Source organism: Pseudophryne corroboree, chromosome 3 (assembly GCF_028390025.1).
Source record: "Pseudophryne corroboree isolate aPseCor3 chromosome 3, aPseCor3.hap2, whole genome shotgun sequence".
In the NCBI taxonomy this organism is placed as follows: domain Eukaryota; kingdom Metazoa; phylum Chordata; class Amphibia; order Anura; family Myobatrachidae; genus Pseudophryne; species Pseudophryne corroboree.
In genome coordinates, this window is record NC_086446.1 from 676793409 (window position 1) to 676818424 (window position 25016).

Below are 25016 nucleotides of genomic sequence, written 5' to 3' on the forward strand. Positions count from 1 at the left end.
TTCATCTCATTATCAATCATCCAGTCTATATTAGCAGCAGACACAGTACGTTAGTCCACGGCTGTAGCTACCTCTGTGTCGGCACTCGGCAGTCCATCCATAATTGTATACCACCTACCCGTGGTTTTTTTTTTCTTTCTTCTTTGTACATACTACTATAGAGTATAGTAGCTTACTGTAGCAGTCTGCGGTGCTGCTGAGCTGACAGTGTCCAGCAGGTCCGTCATCAGTCATCATTACCTAATAAATATATTATCTACCTGTCCGGCTGCAGTACTAGTGATATTATATATACATACATATATATATTGATTTCATCTCATTATCAATCATCCAGTCTATATTAGCAGCAGACACAGTACGTTAGTCCACGGCTGTAGCTACCTCTGTGTCGGCACTCGGCAGTCCATCCATAAGTATACTAGTATCCATCCATCTCCATTGTTTACCTGAGGTGCCTTTTAGTTGTGCCTATTAAAATATGGAGAACAAAAATGTTGAGGTTCCAAAATTAGGGAAAGATCAAGATCCACTTCCACCTCGTGCTGAAGCTGCTGCCACTAGTCATGGCCGAGACGATGAAATGCCAGCAACGTCGTCTGCCAAGGCCGATGCCCAATGTCATAGTAGAGAGCATGTCAAATCCAAAACACCAAATATCAGTAAAAAAAGGACTCCAAAACCTAAAATAAAATTGTCGGAGGAGAAGCGTAAACTTGCCAATATGCCATTTACCACACGGAGTGGCAAGGAACGGCTGAGGCCCTGGCCTATGTTCATGGCTAGTGGTTCAGCTTCACATGAGGATGGAAGCACTCAGCCTCTCGCTAGAAAACTGAAAAGACTTAAGCTGGCAAAAGCACCGCAAAGAACTGTGCGTTCTTCGAAATCCCAAATCCACAAGGAGAGTCCAATTGTGTCGGTTGCGATGCCTGACCTTCCCAACACTGGACGTGAAGAGCATGCGCCTTCCACCATTTGCACGCCCCCTGCAAGTGCTGGAAGGAGCACCCGCAGTCCAGTTCCTGATAGTCAGATTGAAGATGTCAGTGTTGAAGTACACCAGGATGAGGAGGATATGGGTGTTGCTGGCGCTGGGGAGGAAATTGACCAGGAGGATTCTGATGGTGAGGTGGTTTGTTTAAGTCAGGCACCCGGGGAGACACCTGTTGTCCGTGGGAGGAATATGGCCGTTGACATGCCTGGTGAAAATACCAAAAAAATCAGCTCTTCAGTGTGGAGGTATTTCAACAGAAAAGCGGACAACAGGTGTCAAGCCGTGTGTTGCCTTTGTCAAGCTGTAATAAGTAGGGGTAAGGACGTTAACCACCTCGGAACATCCTCCCTTATACGTCACCTGCAGCGCATTCATAATAAGTCAGTGACAAGTTCAAAAACTTTGGGCGACAGCGGAAGCAGTCCACTGACCAGTAAATCCCTTCCTCTTGTAACCAAGCTCACGCAAACCACCCCACCAACTCCCTCAGTGTCAATTTCCTCCTTCCCCAGGAATGCCAATAGTCCTGCAGGCCATGTCACTGGCAATTCTGACGAGTCCTCTCCTGCCTGGGATTCCTCCGATGCATCCTTGCGTGTAACGCCTACTGCTGCTGGCGCTGCTGTTGTTGCTGCTGGGAGTCGATGGTCATCCCAGAGGGGAAGTCGTAAGCCCACTTGTACTACTTCCAGTAAGCAATTGACTGTCCAACAGTCCTTTGCGAGGAAGATGAAATATCACAGCAGTCATCCTGCTGCAAAGCGGATAACTGAGGCCTTGACAACTATGTTGGTGTTAGACGTGCGTCCGGTATCCGCCGTTAGTTCACAGGGAACTAGACAATTTATTGAGGCAGTGTGCCCCCGTTACCAAATACCATCTAGGTTCCACTTCTCTAGGCAGGCGATACCGAGAATGTACACGGACGTCAGAAAAAGACTCACCAGTGTCCTAAAAAATGCAGTTGTACCCAATGTCCACTTAACCACGGACATGTGGACAAGTGGAGCAGGGCAGGGTCAGGACTATATGACTGTGACAGCCCACTGGGTAGATGTATGGACTCCCGCCGCAAGAACAGCAGCGGCGGCACCAGTAGCAGCATCTCGCAAACGCCAACTCTTTCCTAGGCAGGCTACGCTTTGTATCACCGCTTTCCAGAATACGCACACAGCTGAAAACCTCTTACGGCAACTGAGGAAGATCATCGCGGAATGGCTTACCCCAATTGGACTCTCCTGTGGATTTGTGGCATCGGACAACGCCAGCAATATTGTGTGTGCATTAAATATGGGCAAATTCCAGCACGTCCCATGTTTTGCACATACCTTGAATTTGGTGGTGCAGAATTTTTTAAAAAACGACAGGGGCGTGCAAGAGATGCTGTCGGTGGCCAGAAGAATTGCGGGACACTTTCAGCGTACAGGCACCACGTACAGAAGACTGGAGCACCACCAAAAACTACTGAACCTGCCCTGCCATCATCTGAAGCAAGAAGTGGTAACGAGGTGGAATTCAACCCTCTGTATGCTTCAGAGGTTGGAGGAGCAGCAAAAGGCCATTCAAGCCTATACAATTGAGCACGATATAGGAGGTGGAATGCACCTGTCTCAAGCGCAGTGGAGAATGATTTCAACGTTGTGCAAGGTTCTGATGCCCTTTGAACTTGCCACACGTGAAGTCAGTTCAGACACTGCCAGCCTGAGTCAGGTCATTCCCCTCATCAGGCTTTTGCAGAAGAAGCTGGAGACATTGAAGGAGGAGCTAACACGGAGCGATTCCGCTAGGCATGTGGGACTTGTGGATGGAGCCCTTAATTCGCTTAACAAGGATTCACGGGTGGTCAATCTGTTGAAATCAGAGCACTACATTTTGGCCACCGTGCTCGATCCTAGATTTAAAGCCTACCTTGGATCTCTCTTTCCGGCAGACACAAGTCTGCTGGGGTTGAAAGACCTGCTAGTGAGAAAATTGTCAAGTCAAGCGGAACGCGACCTGTCAACATCTCCTCCTTCACATTCTCCCGCAACTGGGGGTGCGAGGAAAAGGCTCAGAATTCCGAGCCCACCCGCTGGCGGTGATGCAGGGCAGTCTGGAGCGACTGCTGATGCTGACATCTGGTCCGGACTGAAGGACCTGACAACGATTACGGACATGTCGTCTACTGTCACTGCATATGATTCTTTCACCATTGAAAGAATGGTGGAGGATTATATGAGTGACCGCATCCAAGTAGGCACGTCAGACAGTCCGTACTTATACTGGCAGGAAAAAGAGGCAATTTGGAGGACCTTGCACAAACTGGCTTTATTCTACCTAAGTTGCCCTCCCACAAGTGTGTACTCCGAAAGAGTGTTTAGTGCCGCCGCTCACCTTGTCAGCAATCGGCGTACGAGGTTACATCCAGAAAATGTGGAGAAGATGATGTTCATTAAAATGAATTATAATCAATTCCTCCGTGGAGACATTGACCAGCAGCAATTGCCTCCACAAAGTACACAGGGAGCTGAGATGGTGGATTCCAGTGGGGACTGTCACGATCCTGGTATCTGGACGCCATTTCTTACCCATCAGATGCCTCCTAAGGCTGGCTCAGCGCTCCAGGACCGGATCCCATCTGTTATCCTAATGTTCACATTCCTGCATCCTCTCCTGTCTCTCTGAGACGCTGTCACAGTAACGCCTTATTACATCTGGCATGGCGTCTCCCGCGGCCTCCGCCGCCGTCCCTGAGCTTCTGCATGCAGAGTGTCAGAGTGGCGATTACGTCAGCCGCGGCCTCCGCTGTGTCCGCGTCGTTGGATGTGCACTTGTCAGCCTGGCGTCTCCTGTCTCCAGTGGCCGGCGCCGCCATTACTGTTTTCATTACCACATGGATTACAAACCAAACTTCCCTCCAAGTGTCTGCATGGGCGCAGCCATCTTGGATTCTGTCAGCTGATCATTTCCACCAATCTGTTCTCAGTATTGATAATCTGCATAATTGCCTAGCCAATCCCTTCCTTGCTGCAGGTATAAATACACTGTGCCTGAGCAAGGAAGGCGTCAGTGCTTTGGTTGTCAAACCTAATTCCTGTTGGTCTCTCTCCTGTGATTGTCTTCCAGGTTCCAGCTCCTGTCTCAAGACTTCCACCATAGAGACCCGCACCAGCATTCCACCTGCGGTGTAGCCTGACTCTCCAATCCATTGTGGATTCATCTGTTTCCAGCTACAACATTACCTGCTTCCAGCTCAGCTTCCAGCAGAGTACAGCTTCCCTTAAAGGGCCGGTGTCCTTTCTACACTTTACCACTCTCCACCGGTATTATTATTTCTCCGCTCTCAAGTTCTACATTTCAGTTCATATTTCATCGCTCCCAAGTTCATTTATTATTTAACTGGTTCCAGCCAGTATCCACTCCGTGCTAACAACAGTCTGGTTCCAGCCAGTATCCACAGCAGCTGTTTTATCTTCAGCAACCCAGCTTTTCCTGGAACACCAGCTGGCACAATCCTGGGTTATCTCCATTGCTACAGTCGGGCCTGGTAAGGACTTTCCATCTAGAAGATCATAAGAACTATCTCACACTACCTGTGCCGTGTGGCTCCTGCCATCCTGTAGTACCCAGGAACTGTATTTATTCTTTGCTGACTTTTACGTTTTCTTTTACTGCTGCTGTGTTGCGGAGTTGTCATAATAAACATCATTGACTTTTATCCAAGTTGTCGTGGTCACGCCTTCGGGCAGTTATTATTCATGTTACTTACATGTCCAGGGGTCTGATACAACCTCCCAGGTTCCGGTACATCTCAGCCCCTACAACTGAGGCTGCCTCCCGTCAGCTCAGGCCCTCAGTTGTGACAGTAAGCACTGACCAAATGAATCCAGCCGGAGACCAGGATCAAGCGGCCAGGCCGATGCAAGAACTGGCAGCCCGACTAGAACATCAGGAGGCTGCACAGGGCCACATCATCCGCTGTCTCCAGGATCTCTCTACTCGGCTGGATGGGATTCAGACAACTCTCCGTGGATCAGGCGCGTCTGGTGCGTCAACCACAGTGACTCCAGCTATAACCCCACCCACCTTACCCATTTCTGCTCCACGTCTTCATCTTCCAACGCCAGCAAAATTTGACGGATCTCCAAGATTCTGCAGGGGATTTCTCAACCAGTGTGAGATTCAGTTTGAGCTACAACCTGGCAATTTCCCCAGTGACCGTACAAAAATTGCCTACATTATTTCTCTTCTCAGTGGCTCAGCCCTTGATTGGGCATCACCGTTATGGGAGAGGTCCGACACCCTGCTATCTTCCTACACTGCCTTCGTGTCAACATTCAGGCGCATCTTCGACGAGCCAGGCCGGGTAACCTCAGCTTCATCCGAGATTCTCCGTTTACGCCAGGGGTCACGTACTGTAGGACAATATCTGATACAGTTCCAGATCCTGGCATCCGAACTGGCATGGAACGACGAGGCCCTGTATGCTGCATTCTGGCATGGCTTATCTGAGCGTATTAAAGATGAGTTAGCTACCAGAGACTTACCTTCTAAGTTAGATGAGCTAATCTCACTCTGCACGAAAGTTGATTTACGTTTCAGAGAGAGAGCAACTGAGTGTGGAAGATCATCTGCTCCAAAATCTTCTGCTCCTCCTCCTCGTCAACTGTCACCATCTAAAGATGAGCCCATGCAACTTGGCCGTTCCCGTTTAACTCCTGCTGAGCGCCGAAGACGTCTCTCCGAGTTTCTCTGTCTCTATTGTGCAGCTCCGTCTCACACCATTAATGCCTGTCCCAAACGTCCGGGAAACTCCAAATCCTAGCTCGCCAAGGAGAGGGCCGGCTAGGAGTAATGATCTCCTCTCCATCTCCTCAAGATTGTAATCTCCCAGTCTCGCTTCAAGTTGCTCAACGTTATCGGAACGTCATTGCCCTCCTTGATTCCGGAGCAGCTGGGAACTTTATTACCGAAGCCTATGTTAAACGGTGGTCCCTACCCACCGAGAGACTTCCTTCGTCCATTTCTTTAACTGCCGTGGATGGCAGCAAAATTTTTGATGCAGTTATTTCTTTAAGGACTCTACCAGTTCGTCTGAGAGTGGGAGTTCTTCATTCCGAACTTATTTCTTTTTTAGTGATTCCAAGAGCCACACATCCTGTGGTCCTGGGCCTTCCATGGCTCCGTCTTCACAATCCTACAATTGATTGGACGACTACGCAAATCCTGGCATGGGGTTCCTCCTGTGCTGAGACATGTTTGTTTAAAGTATTGCCTGTCTGTTCTTCCTCCCCCAGGTCGTCTGATGTTCCACCTCCTCCATATCAAGATTTCACGGATGTGTTCAGTAAAGCTTCTGCTGATATCCTTCCTCCTCATAGAGAATGGGACTGTCCGATTGATCTCGTTCCAGGGAAGGTTCCACCTCGAGGCCGAACTTATCTGTTGTCTCTGCCTGAGACGCATTCTATGGAGGAATATATTAAAGAGAACCTAGCAAAGGGGTTCATTCGACCTTCTTCTTCTCCAGCCGGCGCAGGCTTCTTTTTTGTAAAAAAGAAAGAAGGTGGTCTGCGGCCGTGCATCGACTACAGAGGTTTGAACGACATTACCATCAAGAACCGTTATCCTTTACCCCTGATTACTGAGCTCTTTGACAGAGTTAGCGGAGCTACCATCTTTACAAAGCTGGACTTGCGAGGTGCATACAATCTCATCCGGATCCGTGAGGGTGACGAGTGGAAGACCGCCTTTAACACCCGTGACGGACATTATGAGTACCTCGTCATGCCCTTCGGATTGAGCAATGCTCCAGCTGTCTTCCAGCATTTTGTCAATGAGATCTTCAGAGACATTCTATACCGTCATGTCGTGGTCTATCTAGACGATATCCTCATTTTTGCCAACGATTTAGAGGAACATCGTTTTTGGGTTAAAGAGGTTCTGTCCCGTCTCCGTGTCAATCATCTCTATTGCAAATTAGAAAAATGCGTCTTTGAAGTCAAGTCCATTCCGTTTCTAGGGTACATTGTGTCCGGTTCCGGACTAGAGATGGATCCTGAGAAACTACAAGCAATCCAAAATTGGCCGGTACCCTTAACCCTCAAAGGGGTCCAGAGGTTCTTAGGGTTCGCCAACTATTACCGAAAGTTTATACGAGACTTTTCCACCATTGTGGCGCCTATTACTGCTTTCACTAAGAAGGGTGCTAACCCGTCCAAGTGGTCTGAAGAAGCCATGCAAGCATTTCATCTTTTAAAACAAAGGTTCATCTCTGCGCCTGTTCTGAAACAGCCTGACATCGACTCTCCTTTCATCTTAGAGGTGGATGCCTCCTCCGTTGGAGTAGGAGCGGTGTTATCTCAGAGGGCTAAAGATGGCCATTTACACCCTTGCAGTTTCTTCTCCCGGAAGTTCTCCCCAGCTGAGCGCAACTATGCCATTGGCGACCAGGAGTTGCTAGCCATCAAGCTCGCTCTAGAAGAGTGGAGGTATCTGTTGGAGGGAGCTTCTCATTCAATCACCATACTTACAGACCACAAGAACCTTTTATACCTGAAGGGCGCACAATGTCTCAACCCTCGTCAGGCCAGATGGGCACTTTTCTTTTCCAGGTTCGACTTTAAACTCCAGTTCTGTCCGGGCTCTCAGAATCGCAAGGCCGATGCCCTTTCCCGCTCATGGGAGCAAGAAAATGAGTCAGAGTCTTCAGACAAGCATCCTATTATAAATCCGTTGGCATTCTCCACGGTAGGGATGGACTCTACGCCCCCATCAGGGAAAAGTTTTGTGAAGCCGATGCTAAGGAAGAAGCTCATGCATTGGGCCCATGCTTCCCGTTTTGCCGGACATACAGGTATCCAAAAAACCCTGGAGTTTATCTCTAGGTCCTATTGGTGGCCAACTCTGAAAAAGGACGTCTTGGAGTTTATTGCATCTTGCCCAAAGTGTGCCCAACATAAAGTATCCCGCCAGTCGCCTGCGGGGCAACTGGTTCCACTATCCGTTCCCCGTCGACCATGGACCCACTTGTCGATGGATTTCATTACAGACTTACCCATGTGCAACAAGTTCAATACCATCTGGGTGGTAGTTGACCGGTTCACCAAGATGGCACACTTCATTCCTCTCACCGGTCTTCCGTCAGCTTCCAAGTTGGCTCAAGTATTCATACAAGAGATCTTCCGACTCCACGGTCTTCCTGAAGAAATTATCTCAGATCGAGGAGTTCAATTCACAGCCAAATTCTGGCGAAGTTTATGTCAAGTCCTTCAAGTCAAGCTAAAGTTTTCCACGGCTTACCATCCTCAGACCAATGGTCAAACCGAGAGGGTGAATCAGGACTTGGAGGCCTTCCTCCGCATCTATGTGTCCTCCTCTCAAGATGACTGGGTTCAATTACTTCCCTGGGCCGAGTTCTGTCATAACAACCAGTATCATTCTTCATCTGCTTCAACACCATTCTTCACTAACTTTGGATTCCACCCTAAAGTCCCTGAGTTCCAACCGCTTCCAGCAACTTCTGTTCCCGCAGTGGATATCACCTTGCATCAGTTTGCCAATATCTGGAAGAGCGTACGATCAGCTCTGCTCAAGGCATCGTTCAGGTACAAGAAGTTTGCGGATAAGAAGCGTCGAGCAGTTCCTGCTCTCAAGGTGGGTGATCGGGTATGGTTATCCACGAAGAATTTGAGGTTAAGAGTTCCCAGTATGAAGTTTGCACCTCGCTATATCGGTCCTTTCAAGATTGAACAAGTCATCAATCCTGTTGCTTACAGACTTCAGTTGCCTCCCTTCTTAAAAATACCCAGGACATTCCATGTTTCCCTGTTGAAACCGCTGATCTTGAATCGGTTTCATTCCTCACTTCCTCCAACTCCGAAAGTCCAAACTCAACGAGGCGTTGAGTATGAAGTGGCCAAGATCCTGGACTCACGTCACCGTTACGGTCAACTACAGTATCTTATTGACTGGATGGGTTACGGCCCTGAGGAACGTTCATGGACCAATGCTTCTGATGTCCATGCTCCTGCCTTGGTCCGGAGATTCCATTCCAAGTTTCCTCAAAAGCCAAAGAAGTGTCCTGGGGCCACTCCTAAAGGGGGGGGTGCTGTCACGATCCGGGTATCTGGACGCCATTTCTTACCCATCAGATGCCTCCTAAGGCTGGCTCAGCGCTCCAGGACCGGATCCCATCTGTTATCCTAATGTTCACATTCCTGCATCCTCTCCTGTCTCTCTGAGACGCTGTCACAGTAACGCCTTATTACATCTGGCATGGCGTCTCCCGCGGCCTCCGCCGCCGTCCCTGAGCTTCTGCATGCAGAGTGTCAGAGTGGCGATTACGTCAGCCGCGGCCTCCGCTGTGTCCGCGTCGTTGGATGTGCACTTGTCAGCCTGGCGTCTCCTGTCTCCAGTGGCCGGCGCCGCCATTACTGTTTTCATTACCACATGGATTACAAACCAAACTTCCCTTCAAGTGTCTGCATGGGCGCAGCCATCTTGGATTCTGTCAGCTGATCATTTCCACCAATCTGTTCTCAGTATTGATAATCTGCATAATTGCCTAGCCAATCCCTTCCTTGCTGCAGGTATAAATACACTGTGCCTGAGCAAGGAAGGCGTCAGTGCTTTGGTTGTCAAACCTAGTTCCTGTTGGTCTCTCTCCTGTGATTGTCTTCCAGGTTCCAGCTCCTGTCTCAAGACTTCCACCATAGAGACCCGCACCAGCATTCCACCTGCGGTGTAGCCTGACTCTCCAATCCATTGTGGATTCATCTGTTTCCAGCTACAACATTACCTGCTTCCAGCTCAGCTTCCAGCAGAGTACAGCTTCCCTTAAAGGGCCGGTGTCCTTTCTACACTTTACCACTCTCCACCGGTATTATTATTTCTCCGCTCTCAAGTTCTACATTTCAGTTCATATTTCATCGCTCCCAAGTTCATTTATTATTTAACTGGTTCCAGCCAGTATCCACTCCGTGCTAACAACAGTCTGGTTCCAGCCAGTATCCACAGCAGCTGTTTTATCTTCAGCAACCCAGCTTTTCCTGGAACACCAGCTGGCACAATCCTGGGTTATCTCCATTGCTACAGTCGGGCCTGGTAAGGACTTTCCATCTAGAAGATCATAAGAACTATCTCACACTACCTGTGCCCTGTGGCTCCTGCCATCCTGTAGTACCCAGGAACTGTATTTATTCTTTGCTGACTTTTACGTTTTCTTTTACTGCTGCTGTGTTGCGGAGTTGTCATAATAAACATCATTGACTTTTATCCAAGCTGTCGTGGTCACGCCTTCGGGCAGTTATTATTCATGTTACTTACATGTCCAGGGGTCTGATACAACCTCCCAGGTTCCGGTACATCTCAGCCCCTACAACTGAGGCTGCCTCCCGTCAGCTCAGGCCCTCAGTTGTGACAGGGACGAATTGATAATCTGTGAGGAGGGGGATGTACACGGTGATATATCGGAGGATGATGATGAGGTGGACATCTTGCCTCTGTAGAGCCAGTTTGTGCAAGGAGAGATTAATTGCTTCTTTTTTGGTGGGGGTCCAAACCAACCCGTCATTTCAGTCACAGTCGTGTGGCAGACCCTGTCACTGAAATGATGGGTTGGTTAAAGTGTGCATGTCCTGTTTATACAACATAAGGGTGGGTGGGAGGGCCCAAGGACAATTCCATCTTGCACCTCTTTTTTCTTTAATTTTTCTTTGCGTCATGTGCTGTTTGGGGAGGGTTTTTTGGAAGGGCCATCCTGCGTGACACTGCAGTGCCACTCCTAGATGGGCACGGTGTTTGTGTCGGCCACTAGGGTCGCTTATCTTACTCACACAGCTACCTCATTGCGCCTCTTTTTTTCTTTGCGTCATGTGCTGTTTGGGGAGGGTTTTTTGGAAGGGCCATCCTGCGTGACACTGCAGTGCCACTCCTAGATGGGCACGGTGTTTGTGTCGGCCACTAGGGTCGCTTATCTTACTCACACAGCTACCTCATTGCGCCTCTTTTTTTCTTTGCGTCATGTGCTGTTTGGGGAGTGTTTTTTGGAAGGGCCATCCTGCGTGACACTGCAGTGCCACTCCTAGATGGGCACGGTGTTTGTGTCGGCCACTAGGGTCGCTTAGCTTAGTCATCCAGCGACCTAGGTGCAAATTTTAGGACTAAAAATAATATTGTGAGGTGTGAGGTATTCAGAATAGACTGAAAATGAGTGGAAATTATGGTTTTTGAGGTTAATAATACTTTGGGATCAAAATGACCCCCAAATTCTATGATTTAAGCTGTTTTTTAGTGTTTTTTAAAAAAAACACCCGAATCCAAAACACACCCGAATCCGACAAAAAAAATTCGGTGAGGTTTTGCCAAAACGCGGTCGAACCCAAAACACGGCCGCGGAACCGAACCCAAAACCAAAACACAAAACCCGAAAAATTTCCGGCGCTCATCTCTAGTATTTACCCTTATGGTAGGGACATCATAATTCTTATGCTGTAAAGATGACCCGTTATCATCATTGGATACTGTTATTCTAAAACCCTTTTTAGTTCCCATATTACTACCCTTGCCGTCTGCTTAATTCCTCTCCCCTACTCCTCCCCCGTTTTGTTCACTAACACCACCCCTGCTATTCTTACTGAATGACCTGTAATTTCTTGCTAAACCTCCTCCCAGACACCTAGTTTAAAATCTCCTCCAACCATCTAACCATCCTTCCCCCCAGCACCGCTGCCCCCTCCTCATTCAGGTGCAATCCATCACGATAAAAAAGATGGCGCCTGACTGAGAAGTCCACCCAGTGTTCTAGGAACACAATCCCTTCTTTCCTGCACCAATCCTAAACCACACATTTACCTCCCTAATCTCCCTCTGTCTCCCTGGGCTTGCACGTGGCACGGGTAATAATTCAGAGAATATTACCTTAGATGTCCTTGCCTTAAGTTTCTTGCCTAATTCCCTATAGTCTTTCTTAAGGACATCCCAGTGAGTGCCTGGCAATTAGAGATTGCAGCAGCAGTTCTGCCCACAGCATATGTGCAGTGGCACCAGCCACACTGCCCTAGTTACGACCCTGGCTAGAGGCTGATTGGTTGCTGTAGGCAACATCCCCACTTATATCTTTCTCAAAGGTTTGATACGTCTCCCCTAGAGCAGAGGTTCTCAACTACAGTCTTCAAGTACCAACAGGTCATGTGTTGTGGATGTCTTTAGTCATGGCGAGGTGAGTTAATCTATTTTGCTGGGTCAGTAATTATTCCACCTGTTTCCACAGACCGACATCCTCAATACCTGTTGGGAAAACCTCAGGGTTTTATATAATACTCTACAGCACTGAACAGTAATGGAAGACATTTAATATTGTCTTCTTGTAGTGCCTGACACGTGCACCTCACGTTATGTCCATTTAGGTTGTGAACCAAGCATGGCACCCGCTATGGCCAAAATAAAATATAAGTGAGGTCTGTGGCTTCTGGAATCCTCACCCCAGCCGGGCACACAGATCTCATACAGCTGCTGGGAATATTACACAGAGACTTTATAAGCTATCCTGTGGCTTCTCCTTCACTTCATCAGCCTGTCTTCCACTTATGGGGATAATGTGATGTTCACATCTCTGCCAATTTTCTGTGGGAAAATCCGCTGAATTTAAGGCTCTCTAGAGCCCATATGTTTTGACTAAAACTGCAGAGATTTCTGGCACATCTTATATTTATTTTACCCTCTCTAGTCTATGGTGTTTGACATTTGTGAGCATTTGTTCTGGAAGTACAGTCTTCTCTACGTTTTGTGTAGTAAAGAAACACATGCTTTAAGATTGGAGGGTTAACCCTAGCTGCCACCCCCCGAGGGTTAGGTTAAGGGACAGGGGGAAGTAGAAATACTTAGCCCATCCAATGTCGGCATCTTCAGTGTCGGGATGCCGCAGTCAGTCATCTGACCACCAGCATCCCGACCGCCAGTATTTACTATGTATTCCAATTCTTGCACTAGTAAAATCCCATTATCTCCTGGTTTCCTGGCTGTCTGTGACAATGGCGGGTTTTAGGGAGCCAAGCAGCTCTTTCCATGATGGTAAATTATTATTTATTTAAGGAGTCAATGGATCACGTCATATCGAGATAGAAGAAACTTAAAGGTAAGTAATTTAGGGCGATACAGTACTACAGAAAAGTTTGGGGGCAATGAAAAGAAAAAAATGATTTACATAAAGTAAGGAGCCTATATTGGCATATTATATAGAAGGTGTGCAATACCTGTATTATGTTAATAAATAATGAATGGAGGAACTATTTTAAATTAGTCACTAATAAATGGGGGGAAAAATCATAGGGCAATGGGGGTAATTCTGAGTTGGTCGCAGCAGGATATTTTTTAGCAGTTGGGCAAAACCATGTGCACTGCAGGGGGGGGGGGCAGATATAACATTTGCAGAGAGAGTTAGATTTGGGTGGGTTATTTTGTTTCTGTGCAGGGTAAATACTGGCTGCTTTATTTTTACACTGCAATTTAGATTGCAGATTGAACTCACCACACCCAAATCTAACTCTCTCTGCACATGTTATATCTGCCTCCCCTGCAGCGAACATGGTTTTGCCCAATTGCTAACAAACTTACTGCTGCGATCAACTCAGAATTACCCCCAATATATTGTTTTATTTAGTATAAGGGGGACTTTATTTATAGTCATTTGACGCTTCTAGAACATCATTTCATGTTCTGACAATACGGGAAGGCGAGTGTTTTTTTTTTTTTTAACAAGGTTATGAAGACAGGATAGCTCAAATTAGTGATTTGCAGGGACATGCAGTCAGGGAATATGGTCATGTGACCGCACCTCGGGATCTCGGCGGTCACCATGCTGATGCCGGGATCCTCAGCAATCAAAATGCCGGCAGATAGAATGCTGACCCACAGGGACTATTCCCACTTGTGGGTGTCCATGACACCCATAGCGTAGGAATAGAATCTGTGGTGAGCACAGCGAGCCCGAAAGGGGATTTGTTCCGCCCACACACACACACACAGTCTGCTGCCGGGATTTGGTATGCTGATCTCCAGGACCCTGAGCGCCGGTCTCCCAGCCCCAACCCGCAGTCAGGGTAGGCAAAGCCTCCTCCCCTGTCAAATTCCTGAGATTTTATATAAAAACGTTTAAGATAAAACAAAGATTATATTACTAACATGAACATCTTTGTAATCCGTTTTATAGCTAACACTCACCAACTTTGTGGAGATCCCTGGAGCTGCAGGGAGATGAGGGTTGTGCCTTGTGCACTTATGGACACTCGGATGTGTCATGTGACCAGGAAGTACACTGTAGTCGGAGCTCAGTCAGCAGCAGCAAGAGGAGACACATGAATGCAGGTAGGAGAATCAATGGGGACTGTAGCTTAATGTAGTGAGGAAAGAGTTACAGTGAGTAGGGAGTGAGACAGGCTCCCAGTATTCAGACTCAACCCCATGTGTGCCTCCCCAGCCACTCACCTCACCTCACTGATGATTTGGGCTATCTCATCTAACACAAACACCTACAGTCATATTATTCCTGGTGTTGGAGGCATTATTTTTTAGTGGCATTCAAAAATGTTTGATAAATCTGATATTCTAGATCTGTAGAAAAAAATTGGTTGGCGATGTTTAGTGACGTCTTCTAAACTGGTGGCATTCTGGCGGTTTGGGTCGTAGTAAATACAGTGGATGCTAAACCACAGCAAAAGTAAAAAAAGATGAGAAAAAAAAGTTTTTCTCAAATTGCCATTTACTAAATGTAATCCATAGCGTGAAAATGCTTCAACATAGGGGGCATATGAGTGGGACCCGGGTGTCACAAAATGGAGGTTATCTGCGCTCCCCAGCCGCACTTTATCATACCTTCGCCTCAAGCCTAGGCGCAATCCTTCATCTAGGCGCTCCCCTGATGTGTCTCGCTGCTCGCCTCGGCACCCGTGACTCTGTACCAGTGTCTTCCTGTCCAGCGGCCATAGCGGCCAGTCCCGGACGCAGCACACCAAGGTTCCCGCCACTCACCTCCATGGACAGCGCCATGACAGACTCCAGTCAGCTGATCTTTCGGGCGCCAATCCGGAGTCACTTCCGCATCATGTAAGCTGCTCCCCAACTCAGCTGTAAGCACTGGGTATAAGTTCCAGGTCTCAGCACTAGCACACTGTCAGTGCTTTGGTGTCTCTCAACCTGGAGTGAGCTCCAAAATCTCCTGTTGGTAATAGACTCAGTGCAGTTGTCATTTCACGCACTTCCTGACTCCCTGCATGATTTTAATGGCCATCGCTGCCACTACATCCTGGCATCTCCAGATTCACTGGAAGTCCTCCAGTGATTTTATTTATTTATTACCAGTTATTTATATAGCGCACACATATTCCGCAGCGCTTTACAGAGAATATTTGTTCCTACCAACTTCCAGTTAAACTGCTGCGCAAGGTAGCGAATCTCATTATCCGGAAAACCTGCTACTGCTGTTTACCACCTTGCAGCAGTAACTTAGACACTGTGCAGAATCACTACATCACCGCACCTGGGAAACCACTGTGCTGCCACAGTTTGCCCAGCATCTGGAAACATGCATTGCTGATGTCCTCAGCTTCTTCTACAGTTATTGCCGATGCCCTCAACTTCTTCTACAATTATTGCTGATGCCCTCAGCTTCTCCTTCAATGATTGTGCTGGTGCCACCCAGCCTTCAGTGAACTGTCTGCATTGCTGATAGCCTCAGCTTCTTCTACGATTATTGCTGATGCCCTCAGCTTCTTCTACAATTATTGCTGATGCCCTCAGCTTCTTCTACAATTATTGCTGATGCCCTCAGCTTCTTCCACAATTATTGCTGATGCCCTCAGCTTCTCCTTCACCTATTGTGCAGTGAACTGTCTGCATTGCTGATGCCCTCAGCTTCTTCTACAATCATTGCTGATGTCCTCAGCTTCCTCTACAGTTATTGCACTGGTTCCAGCCAGTGATCAGTGAATCTCCTGCATTGCTGGCTCCCCCAGCATTCCGTCAATTCACCAGTCCTCACGTGACTTTCTATTAGGTGACAACCCAGCTTCTCATTGCACTGGTGGCTCACACTACCAGTGTTCCAGTACCCATAGCTGGTTCACCTTTCTTCATAGAACCTACTGCCTAACTGCCACGTCTGGATGAGCAATCATCAAGCCAGCCCAATTCTGTCCACAGCGTTCAAGACCAAACCCAGTGTCCAGTACTAGTCCGGGTTCACAAATAACCTCAGCCGTGACACCGGGTGACTCCTGTCATCGTAAGAGCTGTCAGCCACCCCACGTAATTTTTTTTCCATTTGTAAAAACTTCTTAATTTTTACAGACAGAAGCGTGCACAGATCTCTCTGACGCTCACGTTACACGGTACGAGTTTACATATACGAAAAAACTTGCATGGAGTTGCATAATGTGACTTTTATGATGCTACGGTTGTGGACAATTAACCCTTTGCACCACCACCTTCCGAACATAGCATGAGGCACCATTAAGATTTTCTTCTCATCTGCCAGCTCCTCATCTTGTCTGTTAGACGGAGCTTCTTGCTATGCCTGGCTAGGAGAGGAGGAGAGCAGGGGACGGGTGCTACGCTGGCTGCAACGCAGCACACAACATGTCAGACATATAATTGTTCTTGTGGCCAGGTCTAAGAGTAGACCGAGCAGGGTAACAGCAGCTGCAGAGTAAAAGATCCACAGCCTTCATCAGTAAGAGTAGACCGAGCAGGGTAACAGCAGCTGCAGAGTAAAAGATCCACAGCCTTCATCAGTAAGAGTAGACCGAGCAGGGTAACAGCAGCTGCAGAGTAAAAGATCCACAGCCTTCATCAGTAAGAGTAGACCGAGCAGGGTAACAGCAGCTGCAGAGTAAAAGATCCACAGCCTTCATCAGTAAGAGTAGACCGAGCAGGGTAACAGCAGCTGCAGAGTAAAAGATCCACAGCCTTCATCAGTAAGAGTAGACCGAGCAGGGTAACAGCAGCTGCAGAGTAAAAGATCCACAGCCTTCATCAGTGTCATGTAGAAGGATGCCCCTGAAGCAGACATACTTTATTTATTGTTGAAAGGGGACTCACCAGAGCCCTCTTGATGCAGACACCCCAAGCAGCTGCCTAATGGTAGCACCATCCCTGTAGATCTTAGAGCAGTAATGGGGAACTTTCGGCCCTCCAGCTGTTGTTGAACTACACACACCAGCATGCCTTGCTACAGTTTTGCTATTTGGCCATGCAAAAAACTGGTGCAGGGCATGCTGGGATGTGTAGTTCAACAGCAGCTGGAGGGCCGAAGGTTCCCCATCCCTGTCTTAGAGAATTATACATCAATATCTGAACACCACTTAGGGTCGTAGCCAGAACTTTGTGGGCCTCATAGCAACATTTTGAAGGGGCCCCCATCCCAATGCTTCTAGAGAGACACTTCTCTGCAGCAGTTGTTAATGTTATGCCCTATAATAGTGCCCTAGTTCATTTTCTGAACCATAGTAGAGTCTTATTTAATGCTATGCCCTATAGTAGTTCCCTAGTTCTTTTATGAATTGTAGTAGTGATTAAGTTCACCCTTAAGTATGTCACATTTCAGAGCTGCCAGTACACATTATGCCGCACAGTACCCCCAATTCACATTATGATATATAGTGCGCCCCGTTCATATTGTGCCTCATTACAGTGCCCCGGTTCATATTATATGACATTAAAATGCCACCAGGTCGTCCAGCTTCTGAGGAAGCTGGACGACCTAGTCCAGGGAAACGCGTTAAGGCCTATGCTGAGGAACTTTTGCACTTTATACCATCTAATATCGATCTGGATAAGGACTTTTCCCTTCTCATTGGAATACAACAAAAACCGCAGATACCTCCTGTGTTGAGCACCTCCAGCAATCTATGGAAACCCCTTCAATCACCTACACAGACGAATATTGAGAGTCATCTTTTTCGTGGAACTGTGGATGAGGTATATCTAGGGTATTACCAGCTGACTGTGCTTTTTACTGCTATCTGAGGAGGAGCGGATTTCCATTTAAGTCCGGGATCTTTTAAATTGATGGTACTGTTCCTATCAGCAAAACCTAATATTTTGAATACTTTAGAGCCACACAGGATTAATTAATGTTTTACTCATTTTTTATTTATATGCTGTATTGGCTATTTAGTCTCTATTACGGTTTTTAGTAATGTTTTAATACTATTCTTTTATATTTAGTAAGTAAAATAAAGATACTGATTAACTGATCCAACTGTTTCCTATCAATATTTTGGTCAAAACAACTCATAGCGCTGGTATTTTTTGCTTCATTTTATACCACACTACAATGAGCAGGTCCAGGGGCATACCTAGATATATTGCAGGCCCCAAGTAAAAAGTTTGAAAGGACCCCTATGTAAAACCCAATACCAAAAAATGTGTATAACACATGTAACTGTGACAGGGAAGGTGGCCCCTCTCAGCTCTCGGCCCCAAAGCAGCTGCACTGCCTGCACCTATGGTAGCTACGCCCTTGAGAACAATATTAAACACACAGTAGTCTACTAGCATTTATATATAAGAAGGTTTAATTGTAGCAGAAACTAAAAGGCAAACAGATCAATTATTTACACAGTATTGATTTCCTTGCAGCAACTTCACACAGAATATTCCAGTTCATGCAACATAAACCTCAATCTAACCTATCATTTATTTATTGACATCAGCACGAATCCTACAATGCTGCGACAGACAGAATATTATGTACAGTGGTCAGCAAGCAATGTTGTTTGTTAAGCAAAGTGCACACACAAATTAGTAACAGGGGAGCAAAATATATCTTAAGCCTGCACTCCGTGTCAGCTAAATTCTACTTACCTGCTAAATCTCCTAGGAGGCGCTATGGGGGCTGCACAGTGCAGCCATATTTGAGTCTCTGTGGTTCAGAAAAGTACTCTCGTTAACCTGCACAAAACTATTTAAGACTGGCAAGATGTTTGCGGTCATGCACCCAGCAGATATTTAAGGGTCAAGATTCAGGAGTTCATTTCAGCTACAGAAGCTCATACCTGAGACATAGTAAAGCCTGCGGGGGCCCATGTGCAGCAGGTCCCTCACCTCCTGCCGGCAGCGCCAACTCGCCAGTGATATTATTGGGACGATGGTGCAAGTGTAGAAGATAACACAAGCTCAGACACAGTGCAGTCTTTGCTATCTCCTGATTCCAAGTCGGGCGCAATGCTGATATTCACGCAATGGTTGATGTTTTTCATCTGTGCATTCAACGTAGTCGTGAAAAAAGTCGCAGAGCGCATGCATCAAATGGTGTGTGCATAGACTGGCTTGTAGTGATATTAGCATAAAGTTGCCGACACAAGACTGGCAAGAGATGCAGGCAGGGATGCCCTGTGTGTGGAACAGGCTGGGGCTGTATAAGGGGATCCGGTCTGGAGATCGACAGTGTCTAGGTCGACAATGTTTAGGTCGACCACTATAGGTCGACAGTCACTAGGTCGACATGGATGGAAGGTCGACAGGGTTTCTAGGTCGACATGTGCTAGGTCGACAGGTCTAAAGGTCTAAAGGTCGACATGAGTTTTTCAAAAAATTTTTCTTTTTTTACATTTTTTCATACTTAACGATCCACGTGGACTACGATTGGAATGGTAAAGTGTGTCGAGCGAAGCGGTAGCGGAGCGAAGGCACCATGCGAGGGGACGCGGTGCACTAATTTGGGATCCCGGTCACTTACGAAGAAAACGACACCAAAAAAAAAAAATCCTCATTTCGACCTTTAGACCTGTCGACCTAGCACATGTCGACCTAGAAACCCTGTCGGCCTTCCATCCATGTCGACCTAGTGACTGTCGACCTATAGTGGTCGACCTAAACATTGTCGACCTAGACACTGTCGATTTGATGAACCACACCCCTGTATAAGAGCCCTGGCATTAATGTAGCTATGTACACCACGGGCATGTGCTCACAACAGAAGAGTGTGTGGCCTTGCTGAATGCCCCCCACGACTCTGTGTGCTGGGTGGCCGAGTAGAATGCCAGGAAGCAGAGTTGCCCGGCCTGCCCTGTTTCCAAGTGCAGGGCAACTGAGCAGAGTGCTGGGAGACCGCACTGCTCGGCCAGCCAATTTCTGTGTGGTCAGACAGGCCCATTAGCCCATCGGCCCTTCGGACATTTGGCAGAAGTGGCAGATGACCAGTCCGGCCCTGCACCCCATTGAGAAACACTGACCCAGCGACAATGCTCATTTGTGCATGTGACAAACCACCTCTGCTGGTTGCGCATGTACTTTACCATTGATGGTTTAAATCATTGTAAAAGTGTTATGCAATGGGAGAAACACGTCAACTCCCCTTCCAATGGCTTCCCCCATGCTAAAAATTTTTATTAAATATTAGCAGAGATATTACAAGCAAATTTACTACAAATTATATATAAGGATCAAACTGGGTAAATACGAGTCAAAAACTCAGTCAAGATTTTATTTCTCATTTAACATCTAAGCATCTAATACAGTGATGGCTAACCTTGACACTCCAGCTGTTGTTGAACTACACATCCCAGCATGCACTGCATCAGTTTTAGCATGGCCAAATAGCAAAACTGTAGCAGGGCATGCTGGGATGTGTAGTTCAACAACAGCTGGAGTGTCAAGGTTAGCCATCACTGATCTAATACTTTATCTCCTACGTCACCTGGCCACTTGGAACCATTTATGTAAAAGTGCCGTTTGCCTCAATAGTGTCTGAGTCGACCCCAAAAGGTCATCTTGGAAGAGGTCAACATGATTAAAAGGTCGACATGAGCTTTTTAGATTTTGGGGTGTAAATGTTTAACTTTTAGCACATGGACCCTAATTAGTGTACCACTTTGCTTGCCATGCTTTGGGCAAGGTGCCTTGCTGCGCTTGGCACAGGTTACTATTCCCAGTAGAAGTCCACGTGGACGGTAAAGTATGAACAAGTTATAAAAATGAAACATTTTTGAAAAAGTAATTTTTACTTTTTGACCATGTCAACCAATAGTGGGCGACCTAAAGACCAGATACAGTTTACTGCATAATAACAGACTAACACGAACAGACTTCGCTCAGCACCCACTCTGATTCAGAGAAAGATGAGGCGAGGGCATCCCTAATCCCATTTGCTCTTTGCCCTAATCTGCTATATTTAGTGACAGGTATTAATTGTATGCAATACTGACAGATCCATCCCAGCAATTGTGGATATAATGAACCAGTTTGGATGCTTGCCCAGATATAAAATAAACTGCAGTAAACCCAAATAATCCCCCATGGGATCTATTTATCTAAAGAACCTTCATTAGAAATCTTTTTTTGTTGTCTGTTACAAAGATGATCAGGTAACTAGGCAAAAAGGTCTCTTGCTTAGTAAATAATTTACACAAAAGTATTTACAAATTCCTAATAAAGAAACAGAGATTTTGGTTTTATCATTGTACGCAAGACAATTCTTTTCTCCAAACTTTACACAGCGGCTAGACCCTACACTGTTTGCATGTATTTTACCAAATGAAATATAAAATACTTCCAACAACATACTGTACATCTCTTTGCTTAGCTCAAAATATCACCGTATATGACTTCTTCACAGGTGAAGAACACACCTGATTAGGTCACCTGGCCATGGTAGATGGGCCATATTTTTGTGGCCCAAAATTATGCTAAGAACCTCAATTTTACTCCATATTAAATTGCAGCGTTTATTATAATTATTCTGATTACCAGTGCTCGTAGCGTTTTAAGTGTGTGCCTGCATTTTCTCTTTTTGTCTGTGTGGTAATACAAGTCCCAGCATGGTAACACCTCTTATGTTCAGAATTAGGGTGTGCAGTCCAGCCCACCCATATACCTGCCTGCAGTTTCCCCAATGCGACCTCAACTGCTGATCGACAGCTATCGATGATCAGTGAATTGTCAGATAATCAGGTAAATTCTTCAGATTAGAAATCCCTGAATAGGTCCGGCGAATAGAGATTTTAAAACGTGTTGAATTTTTCTGATTCTCTGACCAGATGCTTCGCAAATGTATGAGGGCATTTACTGTAAACTAGGATCAAGTAGAAAGAGAGGGGATATTCAATATTGCATCATTTGGTTCTGCTACACAGTGCACATGCTTTTCTGATTGGATACAATTCAGATAAATTTACTAATTATCTGGAATGCAAACTTTTCGCTCTCTCCCTACTAACAGCACTATTACACATAGTCAAGCCACTGATACCTAAGACAATTTTATCTATCATCTAGTTCAAAAACATTTTTCTTGGACACATCTGTAACAAATTCGCGAAACACCAGTGCATACCTCTATATCACACTGTGGGGTAACGCCAAATTCAAGCCAAGTCTTGGAAGCAGAGATGTGAGAGACGGGCCCCTCTACTATTAAGGATATATAGGACTCTGGGGTCAGGATATGTAACGCTTTCAGTAAATTAAGACAATATTATCTATCCTCAACTCAAGTCTGTAAGTTCTGTGTGTTTACAAGTGCACAACTACTAGATGTTCTTAGCTGAAACAAGCACTACACTAACACACCCCAGACAAACGTAATAAATTATTACACTTGAGGTAAACAAATGCAGAATTTCTTACTTAGAAATATACTTCCTAAAAGGGGAAACAATCCTGCCAGAAAGATTCTACCGGATCACAGAACCCGCATTCTTGATGCTTTTTAAAAAAAATGCAGAGATCGACACTTGTGTCCTCTTTACATGGCCTTCAGCTGAGATTAGGACCCCAATCTCTCAGGCGCTGCAGGTTCTGGCTCTTGTTAGAAATGTAAATTTCATAATTCAAATCAGATCATCAAACTGAGACAAGTATTGACTATAATATTTTATTGGTCTTAGGTGACTGGTTTAGCATTCAGTTTTGTTGCCACTTAAGTCCATCTGTCAATACATGGGGACCCATTGACCCTGGGGGGAAATACATTCAAAACATATATCGGCTAGTGTGTATGTGACACTCTGAACTGGATCCCCCTTAAATTATACTGCAAAGGATGTACTGTATAATGCAGGCAACTGTCGGATTGGATAAGACATGAGTAAGGTCTCCTAATTTTCCCCTTGCTGAGCCTCAATTACTACCTGTCCTGTTAATGCTGAAGGGGTTAACACCCCCTCCTGCGGTTGCCTGGGAGATGTCAGCAGGACCAGTGAGCAGACGGGCACTAGGACCCTTGGACTTAATTATATTGGAGGAGGGAGTGATTAAAGTTGTATCAGCTGGAGAGCCCAGTACACAATCATAAGTGTGAAGCCGGTAGTACTGGTCATCAACATCATTGTGTATGGTTGCACCAGCATTCCAGCACCTGCAGGATACGTCTCCAGACAAATGTGCCTAGCTTCAGGTCATAACTATGAGAACATGTTCCCTTCCCCTCCCTAGCTCATTCCACTTCTCCAGGGCGTAAGTAATCGTATGGGTTAGAATACAGATGTATGCACACTTTTTATAGTACGTAAACACATTATGAAAATGATGCTAAACAATAGATGTATGCTAAACTCTCTCAGTCTTTCAATCTCTTAACATAGAATAAGCTACTTCGAGCGATTAATTTTGCATAAAAAAAGCATGCATTCTTTTTGTTTGCTTCATTATTTCACAGGTTGCGCTACGCATGTGTCCATTTATTGGGACAGAAATTAAGACCAGCGTCTGCAGCACAGCACACAAGCTTGGACAGCAGACAGTACTACTGCAGGACCTTGGCGAAGATCCTGATGACATCCTGCTTTCAAACAGGAGCAAGAGAGAGAACATTTTCATAACTGTTTGATCAAGCAGTTACCCAGGAGCAGGTGTATCATTCAATGAAGAACATAGTGGATTAAATAATTTCGAGCTACTGTAAGAGGTGCGGCGGTGCGTGTGGTGGTGCCTGCTGCCGTGCAGGTGTAGCTTCGGTACTCACCAGGCGCCGCTCTCTCTCACCTTCAGGTACCGGAACCTTCAACGGACCTGGCAATCTTCAGTCGGATCCGGACACGGCGATTCCCTCTCGGAGCTGACCGCCGACCGAGCTGAGGAGAAAATAGTTTACCTTAAGGGGGGTATCAACCCTTCTTCCACCGGAAAAGGGGATACCCCAGGGGTGACGGCGACCTTCACCGGTTGGGTGAAAGGTCATCACTGGCACAAAGCTTCAGCCACCCAGGTTTTACACACTCGCACTCTCGCGCGTAGTGTGATGAAGGGGATTCTCACATCCGTGAGCAATCCCTATTCCGGCGCTCGGGGACAGACAAGGGACAAACGTACACAGATGCTACTCACCGTTACAAGTCTTGCACTCCGATCTTCTCCACTTACAGGTCCCTGTAAGGAGGTAAAGAGAAAACAGCCGTGCAGGGCCAAGAACTACCCTAGTGTGCGTCCGCTACACTAGCTACATAAACAGAGCCCTCAAACTAGCTCGTGTGGGTGGTGCAACACAACTATGCACAAACTTAAAACAAACAGACACTTTGCCCTGCACGGTAACAACATACATCACAATATCGAATTACAAGATCCCACGGTGCTGTCCCTTTAAATCCCCACCTACCGCTGGAAGGGGGTGGGCGCCACACAGCCTGCCCAACTAAACACCTCAGGGTGGCCCGGGCCTAGTGCCCAGTGCCACCTTTATTCACCTTGGGGGGCACTTACTCACTGGGCATAGCGCCCCCTGACTGCGCACAGGCCGGAGGCCTGACTTCACCCACGGGCCTAGCGCCCGCCTAACTTGTTGCCCGTTGGGTGACCTGGGCCTGGTGCCCAGGGTCACCTTATGTTCCTAGTGGCCGCCAACTGGACTAGGGCCTAATGCCCTCTAATGCCCCGACAGGCCTATTACCTGGATTGCTGCTCGAGCCTAATGCCCGCCTACCGCGCCATTTGGGTGGCTTGGGCCTAACGCCCAAACCACCAACCTGATGGTGACCCCCCAAACCTTTAGCAGGGCCACGTGGAACCCCGACTGCGCGTGGCCACGGACCTGGAGGGCCCGACT